The following is a 10,037-nucleotide window of genomic DNA, read 5'->3' as shown; positions in this document are numbered from 1 at the left end:
TCAGAGTAGCAGTCCTGTTAGTCTGTATTCACAAAAAGAAAAGGAGTACTTGTGGCATCTTAGAGACTAATAAATTTATTTGAGCATAAGCTTTCGTGAGCTACAGCTCACTTCATCAGATATAGTCAATGGGGAACAAGGGAAAGCCAATGCTAAAAGCTCATTGCTAGAGAATCCTGCTGTGAAAAAATGTTATAGGTTTTTTTTTTAAATGTTAAAAATGCTTACTTGGGTCTGGGTTGTTAGTGGTATGAAAATACAAACCCAACTACACAGATACTTGAATTGCTCGGCTGATGTACTGATTTGACTTATTACCTTTAATCATATACTATTTATCATCATCATTATCATTTACAAATGATCATATCCCAGGACAAGTTGTAGTGCTTTTCTTTGCCATTAAACACTTTTAATTCTTGCCTTCTAGTTGCCTCATTGACTGTAGGACTGGATGGGATTGCTCCGAGATGTTAACATGCACAGATGTACACTTGTTGTACATCACGAAAGCTTATGCTCAAATAAATTTGTTAGTCTCTAAGGTGCCACAAATACTCCTTTTCTTTTTGCGAATACAGACTAACACAGCTGCTACTCTGAAACTTGCTGTTATGATTCACAGCATGTGGAATCATTATATTTGTGTTTTGTTCTGTTTCTTTTATAGTGATAAGTGCTCAGAGATGGCCTCTTCTTATCAGGGAATGACTAGAGGAGGATGAAGGAAAGGATTTAATTTATGTACAGTAATGTAGGAAAAGTGACACTTCCCACCACCAGCCAAACCATATTTATAACGAATGCAGGTCAGCATAGGTTGCTTTGGCCAGTTTCCAAAAAAAGCCGGCATAGGTGTGAAAATGGCATTCCAAAGGAATGAATGAAATGCTGTATTTCTCCCTGAGAAGAAGCATACACCCTGTGTTTCTTCTCACCTTTCACTTTGTTCCTTTTTATTTGCAGTTTCTTTGTAGCTGTTCCACACATCAGAGGGATGCTCAGAGTGAGGAAGCTGAGCAGAATCTACTGCATACCCTGAGGAATTCACGCTATTTCAGTAAATTGTGCACACTTATGCTACATGCAATCTGGAGACTTTTAAGCGTAGAGTAAGTGACGTTTTGTGCTTTAGTTTACATGCAGCTTCACTATTCATAGAATAATGAACAATTTTATGGACTAGTACCAAAGGCACTAGTTGCAAAGTGATAAAGTAGGAATAAAATCAAAACACATACCCATAACATACAACGTTTTCATCTAGCAAAGTGAATGAAATTTCAAATCATATTTTATAAGAGCTTTATAGTTCTTTCCTTGTCAAGTTTGGAATTTTCAAAATTAAATGTCATTCCCTAGGTTTAGATATTTGTCTTTTGGATACAAGCCATATCTAAAGTGAATCAGAAACAAAAATATTTCTAAAAAGTCTTAGAAATTGACAAGAAATAGAAACTTACAAATATTTCCAAATCATTTTCAAAGAGGAGGCACTCGAGGCAGAGCTCACTGCCAGAGCATTTTCAGACAAAACGTAGAGACTGCTACAGAGATAAACTAAAGAAGTCCTCATTCTTCCCCAGGCAAAGTAATATCATTTGTCTTTATTCATATCTAGCATTCAGATTTGTGTAACTTCAATAGACGGGCCTGATTTTCTACTGCCCTGTCCCTTGTGGAGTCAGTTACACCTATTCAAAGTGGAGTAAAATGCTCCCAGATATGAATGGTATCACTTTATACTCTCTTTGCACAGGCGTATGGCCCTGAATTCAGCAAAGTATTTCAACGTGTGCTCGTATGTGCTTTGCTGAATAGGGATGGATTTAAGCATGTGCTAAATTGCTTTGCTGAGCTGAGGCCTGTATTACTACGCAAGGTGCAAGGCAGTAAGGAATCAGGCCCTGTGGGTTATAGGTGTAAAATGGGAACTGTATTTCCACCCCGGAGGTAAAGCAAGGGTAGTTAAGTCAGTTGCACCACTCTGATTAGTTTTGCCAGCATCTCTACACCCTGATGCATATTAAAGTGCAGCTGAATGGGGCAGGGGGTAGAGAAATGAAAGGGTATGCATCAGTTGGCTACACCCCTCATCTTCCCTTGAATATGCATAACCTGTCCTGTGGCATCTAACTTCACAATGGTTAAGAAAAGACATAGGACACTAAAAGGGGGAAATAATCTGGGGGAATACCCATATTCAACAGGAAGATGACCAGTGGGATTAATGAATGCTCAGCATCTCTGAAAATCAGGTCACTTATATTTAGGTGCTTAAATATGGATTTAGGAGTCCAATTTTAAGCATCCAGGTTTGAAAATTTTGACCTGTATAAATAAAATATTAATAACAGAAATTTAATATATGTATATGTCAGTATAAATGGTGCACGAGCCCCTGGGGGCAAGAGCCAACAGTATAATCAGAGTAGCCCAAAGGCTGCTCTAAACTGCACTGGGGCTGCAACCAACTCCACTGTATCTCCCTCTCTTGACTGCATCTGAGGTTCTAGCCCTGTATCAAGTCACTGGAATGATCTCAGGACACTTGGAAATCTCCTTCTAACCCATAATCCCATCATGATGTGTGAACTCCCATGTATCCAGCAATTACATATATTCCACTTGATATGTGAAAGTATTTGTCTTAACCACTAGGGGCAGTATTCCTGCTATTGGGCAAACGTGTTGTTTGATTTGCTCAGTACTCGTTAGATCGTTGGCACAACCATACTGTAAATCAGTATAATACAAAACCACTGGTTTCAGAGTGGCAGCCGTGTTAGTCTGTATTCGCAAAAAGAAAAGGAATACTTGTGGCACCTTAGAGAAAAACCACTGATTATACTTGGAATTTGTTAATTTAAAAAGAAAAACTATTTTTCCTTCATCTCTCTGTTCTCACACTCGTTGCCTCTAAGGCTGTCTTAGCTTTGTGGCAACAGTTTTAAAGAGCAGACTACAGCAGCTGCGAGGCTTCAGCAAGGACAGAAGTTGACCGTGCTCTTTTTCCTCTATTTAACTGCAGGATGCATAGTTTTGCAGTGAGAAAGTGGGATATTAATCCAGCTACTTTGCAGAAGAGCTAATAGAGATTTGTTTCAGACAAACATTTCAATATCCAGATGTTCCCCACCACCACATAACTATTTCTCTGTTCCCATCAACTTCAAAAACAAAGCAGTAGTTTCTTTACAATAGCAACAGTATTATGACTGTCTCTTAACATTATTTTACCCAATTAATAGGGTGCTGCATCTTGATAATCCTTATGTAATAGAAAACATGCTGCTTAAACATGCAAGGAAACTCTGAATTGTATGCCCTTGATATGACTGAAAGATGCACAGACTGATTGGGAATATAGCTGTTGAAGTGAAGTATATGATCAATATTATTTGTAATATGCTATTGCCTAAATCCCCCAACTGAGGCTGGGGCCTCACTATGCAAGGCATTGTACAAACAAGTAGTAAGAGAGTCCCTGCCCTGAAGATCTTACATTCTAAGTAGTCAAGACCGATAAAGGATGTGGGAATGAAAGTATTATTTCCCTTAGCAACCCGGGGGTGGGGGGGGGGGGAGACATTGAGGCACAGAAAGATTAGGACTGAGCTTTTCAAAGGGGCCTTATGCCAGGCTAAGTGAGTTGCCCATGTTAACCCAGGAGAAGTCTGTGAGAGAGCTGGGAATTAAACCCAGATTTCCCAAGTCAGTGCCTTAGCCACCAGACCATTCTCCCTCAAATTCACAAGTCAGCATGCAGAAATGATAGAATCCACATTCACCGCTTAGAAGCCACCAGACTTCATGCTTTGCATTAGCGTCTAGGATTTAAAATTGGACTAAATGATTTTTATATTACTTGATTTTTTTTCTATTTTCAAACAATATCTTGATGATCAATGTTAATCTTAAAAGGATAACACACCAGTTCTCTCACTTGGACTGGTTTAAATCCAGTGCAACTCCATTGCTTTCAAAATAACTTAAAGATGCTTGAATTTTTGCATAACTTATACTAGCCAATATTTTTGCAGTATTGGTTTTATTGTTCCTGTTGAAAAATGCATATATACTCTGATCCAGATTCTGCTCTCATTTAAACTGGCACAAACTGAAGTCAAAAGGAGATTTGCTATTGAATGCATGCTATAGAATAGTAATGGGAAACACATTTCAGAATCTAAATATCACTTATTGTTAAAAAATTATCCTCTTTCATTGGTTCCAAATAAGTTGGTGATAAAACTTGTATTGATTTCAGTGGGCAAAGCTGGGTCCTTAGAAAAGAAGCAAATAATTTCCTCCATTTATGAGAGATTCTCTGATTTTAATTCAGCGGCCAAAGGGAGTTGCTCCCAATTTCCACACATGTAAATGACAGGAGAATCAGGCTCAATGTTCATCCGGCTTTGCATAAGAAGCTAACTAAAACAGCATTGTTCCCAGAGCTCTGATAACATAGTTGATGATACTGGTGTTCAAACAAAGATTCTTTCATATGCAAAGAGCTGTGTGTAAAGTGTTGTTAAACAAAAATTTCTATGTTCATTTCAGTCCCATTAAAAATACAAGAAAAACATGAATCTTGGCCCACAAAAAAGGACAGACAAAAAAGGCAATCATTAGGAAGGAACATATTTTTAAAAAAGCATTGCAAACCAAGGAAGGTAAAATCCCAAAATTATAAACCATAAAAAAAGAAATGACTCCTTCTGTGTCCTGGCTAGAACATCTCCTATATTGGATAAAAAGATTTAACATTATTTTTACTCTATCCACTTTTAATAGGAAAATCCAGATGCAGATAAATGCTTGATTTCAGTGCCAAGCTGCCTCCTCTTTTTAATAAAGAGTTTAATATAATTTAAACTGAAGAAGCTAAGAGCCCTCATATACCAGCACGAGAGACTCAGAATCCTAATTGATTTTCTGTTGGTCACAGTTGTCAGAGATTCTTTTCCTTGTGACTCTGCTAACAAGAGACTAAATATCCAATAAATTCTCTTTTGCACTCAAATTAAATTCTAAAAGAAATTATTAATATTTATATAAGAAAATAGAATATTACCCCACTAGAATTATTCAGTGATTTTGAACTCTGTCTGTACTGAATGGATAAGTGTAAATGTATGTAAATACTGACAGCTGATTCTGCCTTATCTTATGTGAATGTGCCGGGAAGGGAAGAGGGCACAGTCTATTCTACCCCGCCTCTACCAGCACATCTGTGGAGAAACATGGAGGTAGGGCTCTACTAACACATCCAGCAACATTCCACAACCCCAAGGAAGTAGAGTTACTGGCTGGGGAGATGACTAGGTCCCTGAATCACCTAAGGTTGCCAGGTGTCCAGTTTTCAATCAGAACGCCCGGTCGAAAAGGGACCCTGGTGGCTCCAGTTGGGTCATTAAAAGTCAGGTTGGTGATGCAGCAGGGGGCCAGGGCTAAGGCAGGTTCCCTGCCTGCCCTGGCTCCACCTGTTCCTGGAAGCAGCCACCAGGTCACTAGGGTCCCTAGGCGCATGGGCAGCCAGAGATGCTCCATGCTATGCTCCCACCCCGAGTGCCGGCTCCACAGCCCCCATAGGCCAGGAACTGCAACCAATGGGAGCTGTGGGGGTGGCACCTGCAGACGCAAAGGCAGAGCGAGGAGCCTCCCTGGCCACCGATGTGCCTAGGGGCCGCAGGGACCTGGCAGCCACTTCTTGGAAGCCACGGTAAGTGCCTCCGGGAACCCGAACCCTCTCCTGCATCCCAACCCCTTGCCCCAGCCCGGAGTCCCCTCCTGAACCCCAAACCCATCATCCCTGGTACCACCCCAGAGCCCACACCCCCAGCCAGAGCCTGCACTCCAAACCCCTCAGCCCCAGCACCCTTCTCCACTCCATACCCCAACCCAGCCCAGAGCCCCCTCCTGCACCCCAATCCCCTCATCCCAGCCCCACCCCAGAGCCTGCACCCCCAGATGGAACCCTTACCCCCCCACACACCCCAACCTCCTGCCCCAGCCTGGTGAAAGTGAGTGATGGTGGGGGAGAGCAAGTGACGGAGGGAGGAGGGATGGAGTGAGCAGGAGGCAGGGCCTCAGAGAAGGGCAGGGGTGGGGCCTTGGGATAGGGGCAGGGCTGGGTGTTTGGTTTTGTGTGATTAGAAATTTGGCAACCCTAGAATCACTCAGAGACATGTTGCCATTTTGCAGCAAGCTCTGGAATAGGAGAGCACTGAATACCCTTTGCTCAAGTATGGATTGTGAGGCATGAACGGAAAAGAGATAAATTATGGTGCATACAGCAACAACTACTATAGAAATGCCTCTTCCTCCCCAGCATGCAACACACAAACATAGACTGGTGCTCAGGACAGATAGCCAAAAGTCTGAGTGGAGCCCAAAGCTAAGGCTAAGGAGCCTTTGAGAATGAACATGAGAAAGGGTGACAGAACTGGGACCAAAGTCCTTGATTCAACAAGGTTCCTTAAGATCATGGCTAATTTTCAGCACACAAACAGGTCAATTGATTTTAGAGGGAGTAGTCACATGCTTAAAGTTAGGTATATGCTTAATTACCTTGTTGACTCAGCTTCCAAGTATCTAAATTAGATTAATCTAGTTCTGGGCTATGTTTCGGTCCCTAACGTTCTTACGTATTACTGAGGCATGCACAGAATGATGTGGGTAATGGATAATAAGAAAATTGCACATTTCTGCTTTGTTCTGACTTAAAAGCCTGCTTTAGCTCTCTTGTCTGAATGAAAGAGCAGGTTGTCAGAGGAAACATAGCTAATACAACATGGCAAGTTAACTGTGCATAACACATCCAGAGCAGTCTATTGCAACATACCCAGAGCAGACTGTCTTTATAGTACCTTTGCATAATCACTTACTACAGGAAGTTTTAAAGTCATTTGTTTCTGAGTCTGTATTCTAAAAACTCGCTTTTAATGAGACAGACCCCGATTGTGAATTTAATTCTGAATTAAAATTAAACTATGTGGGAGGGGCATGGTGATAGTCACATAAAAATGTAACCATTAATTCAATATAATCAATACAGTTGAAGTAAATATCAAATGAATTTGTAGTGATGTGACAAACCCTAATGTCTCTTGAAGCATACTGATAATTTACCAAGTTAACTTATTTCCTCCTGACTCACCAGCCAGATGATATTTTCTGAAAGCCAAATTGTTTTTTGGACTTAATAAGGGACCAAGCTGTTGTAGAAAAATGGTATAAACATTAGATAATTTAAACAAGATAAACCCTGCTGAAACTCTCTAAGACTCTAATAGACTGCATAGTTTTTTCCAAAATAGATTTTGAAAAAATGATAAAAGTTGAACACACTATTCAAGGTCTTATTGTTACACAGAGTGTGAAAAATATGAAATGTCCAGTGTTTGACTAGTCACTGAAAATATTTTCATGGTATTAATTGGTCTTGTCTACATTATTTCATTAACATTTAAACATACTTAAAACAAAGTCAATTCCAGTTCTGGTAAAGCATCGTCTGTTTTTACCCTGTGGTAATGGATTTATACCTTATATCAGCTCTCTAGACTAAATTCTGGACCGAAGCCCTAAGTCAGAGAACATTGGTTTTGTATGGGGGATTTCTCAGAAGGTGGAGAGGGGTGATTCGTGGTATGGAATTCTCTCTCTTCATGGATTGCAGTCACTGCCCCTTCCCACCCTCTACACCATTTTGGTGTTTTGTCCAGGGCTTCTCATGCCAAGGAGTTTCAATCAGTTGATCTCTTGGATTTCCCCAACCTCACCCCTACCAGTCTCTACACGACTGTGGTGAGAGTTCCTGCACAGGTGGGAGACCATTAAACCAGTTTTTGGCTTCTGCAGAGTCTCCTGATCTGGAAATGTAAATGTGAATATATACCCTTCAAAACAAAATGAAATTTGATTCTAGCCCTTTCCCATGTGAAGATAGCAATCAAAACATAAACTGAGGGTTGAAAGGGACAATCAGCTGGGCTCCAGTTCAGCACAAGGAGGCATGGTGGAGTGGAGCGAGACTCTGTGTAAAATAAGTAAAATGGTCAAAATCAGCCAAAATTTCCAGTGCATACTTTATTTGATTAATATTTCTGGTATTGCTGAATAAGGGAGGCGTGAATAGTATTAATCAGAGAGCTTCAGAGCTGGTCAACTACTCACAATTAATTATTCCTCACATAAATTATTTCCTGGAAAGTGGTGGTGTTTGCTAAATAATGTGTTCATAGAATATTATTTGACCAAACTAAAAAGAGTCCTTTCATCTCTGGGTGTATCTCAAAATCACTTCATTAACCTCCTCACACGGGGGGCCTACCGTGTAATGGTGGCAGCTATTGGGTATGTTAGGGCAGAAAGAGCCGTGAAAAGTTGCTATAGATATTTGCTGGAGGACTCTAATTGCCCCAAAGCCAGCATTAGCAAACAGAAAATGCTGATGCCCATGCTGGATATGTAGGTGCCTCCTTCATAGCCTTTCCCATCTTTCTTTCCCAATAGAACTGTGACCGTTCCACAACATTTAGGGTTGTTTTTTTGCTGCAGAGTGGGGGATTCAGAGGCATGAACAGGATTTGATCCACTGAGAGGAGCACCATTTACTTTACTCTCCACTAATATTTATTTTTATGGTCTGATTCATGTCACAGTAAGGTTATTGGGAGAGTTTTCCATATATCTTACTGCACTTTCTAATCGCTCATGTGAACTTCTAATTTGAATTTATTGAAAAGACCATATATACTAACAACATAGAGTATACATCATGCAAAAATTCTCTATTTCACTAAAAACTGTTACATTATTTTAACCAGGTTACTATTAAATACTGAGCTATTCTTTATAATGATCTGGACCTAGTGGCTTCATGCTAATTTACTGAATTGGGCTTATTGCCATTGTGACAAACTGTACCCCTGTATTCTCCCCTTACATGATATTGTAATAATCTTTGTTTAATGTATGCTTTGTGTGGTATAATTTGAAAACTCAAATTTCTGGTCATTATTGTCCTGATAAAATATGTGTAGCACCACTGCATGTAAAGTTCTAAGATTCCACTGTATGGTGTTATTAAAACAAGTTCCAAGTTTGGGGAGTGGCCAAACCAGTTCCTCAGGGACAAAGGGCAAGTTGACTCCTCAGTCAGGTGTAAACAAAGTCAATGGACCATTATCTGCAAAGTGGCTATTCATTGGCAGAAGAAGGGGCATGGGCAGAAAACCTACATCTTAGCAAAAAAGCAGTATGCGGTTCCCATCCACACAGTCTGCCTGGCACCATGCTCCCAGCTGGAAATGTTTCTCAAAAGAGGAGGACTATAAAAAGAAGTGGAAGACACTCCACGTTACCTGGGTTTATCTGAACCCAAAGCTATTGAAACTAATCTCTGTTTTCCAGGTGGTTTCAGGAAATAAAACAGTGGGGGACACAGTACCTCTGTCTGATAAAGTGTACTGCCACTCAAAAATCCTTGTTTTTATTGAGTACAGAGCACACATCTAAAATAGCAATAATCTTAGAGCACCCCAAAAATAGTTACCCAAAGTCTGAGGTGGTATCAAGTGACAGTAGCAGAGTTCCGGTGGCCAACCTTTCTCTTAGCCACAGGCGAGTTAGGTGTCAGTCTCCTAGCTTGTAGAAATCCTCTCAAATTTCTCCCAGATGCTCCAAAGTGCAGACACTAACTAAAAGCTTTTATATGTAACTCAAAATAAAGTACTCAGAACTTCTAATAGACTGGGGTTTCCCTAGCAACAGCAAAAAAATAAAATAAAAAACCCTCATAATTTCTACTTATCAGCAAAGCAGCTTCTAGCAAGAAACTTACAAACACAGGCACCCAGACTCAAGGTCAGCTATTCACATATCCCCCCCTTCTCACGAAGCTGTCCTTGTTAGTAACACACTGCAGCTGCAGTTGTTTTTACTCTGTCTGCCTAAGCCAAGGCCAGATTTTCTGACTCTGTGGTGTCCTCATGTCCAGCTTATGGGGGTTAAGTGCACAAGATGGCTGC

Source organism: Dermochelys coriacea, chromosome 9 (genome assembly GCF_009764565.3).
Source record: "Dermochelys coriacea isolate rDerCor1 chromosome 9, rDerCor1.pri.v4, whole genome shotgun sequence".
In the NCBI taxonomy this organism is placed as follows: domain Eukaryota; kingdom Metazoa; phylum Chordata; order Testudines; family Dermochelyidae; genus Dermochelys; species Dermochelys coriacea.
Note: the sequence above shows the minus strand (reverse complement) of the source record.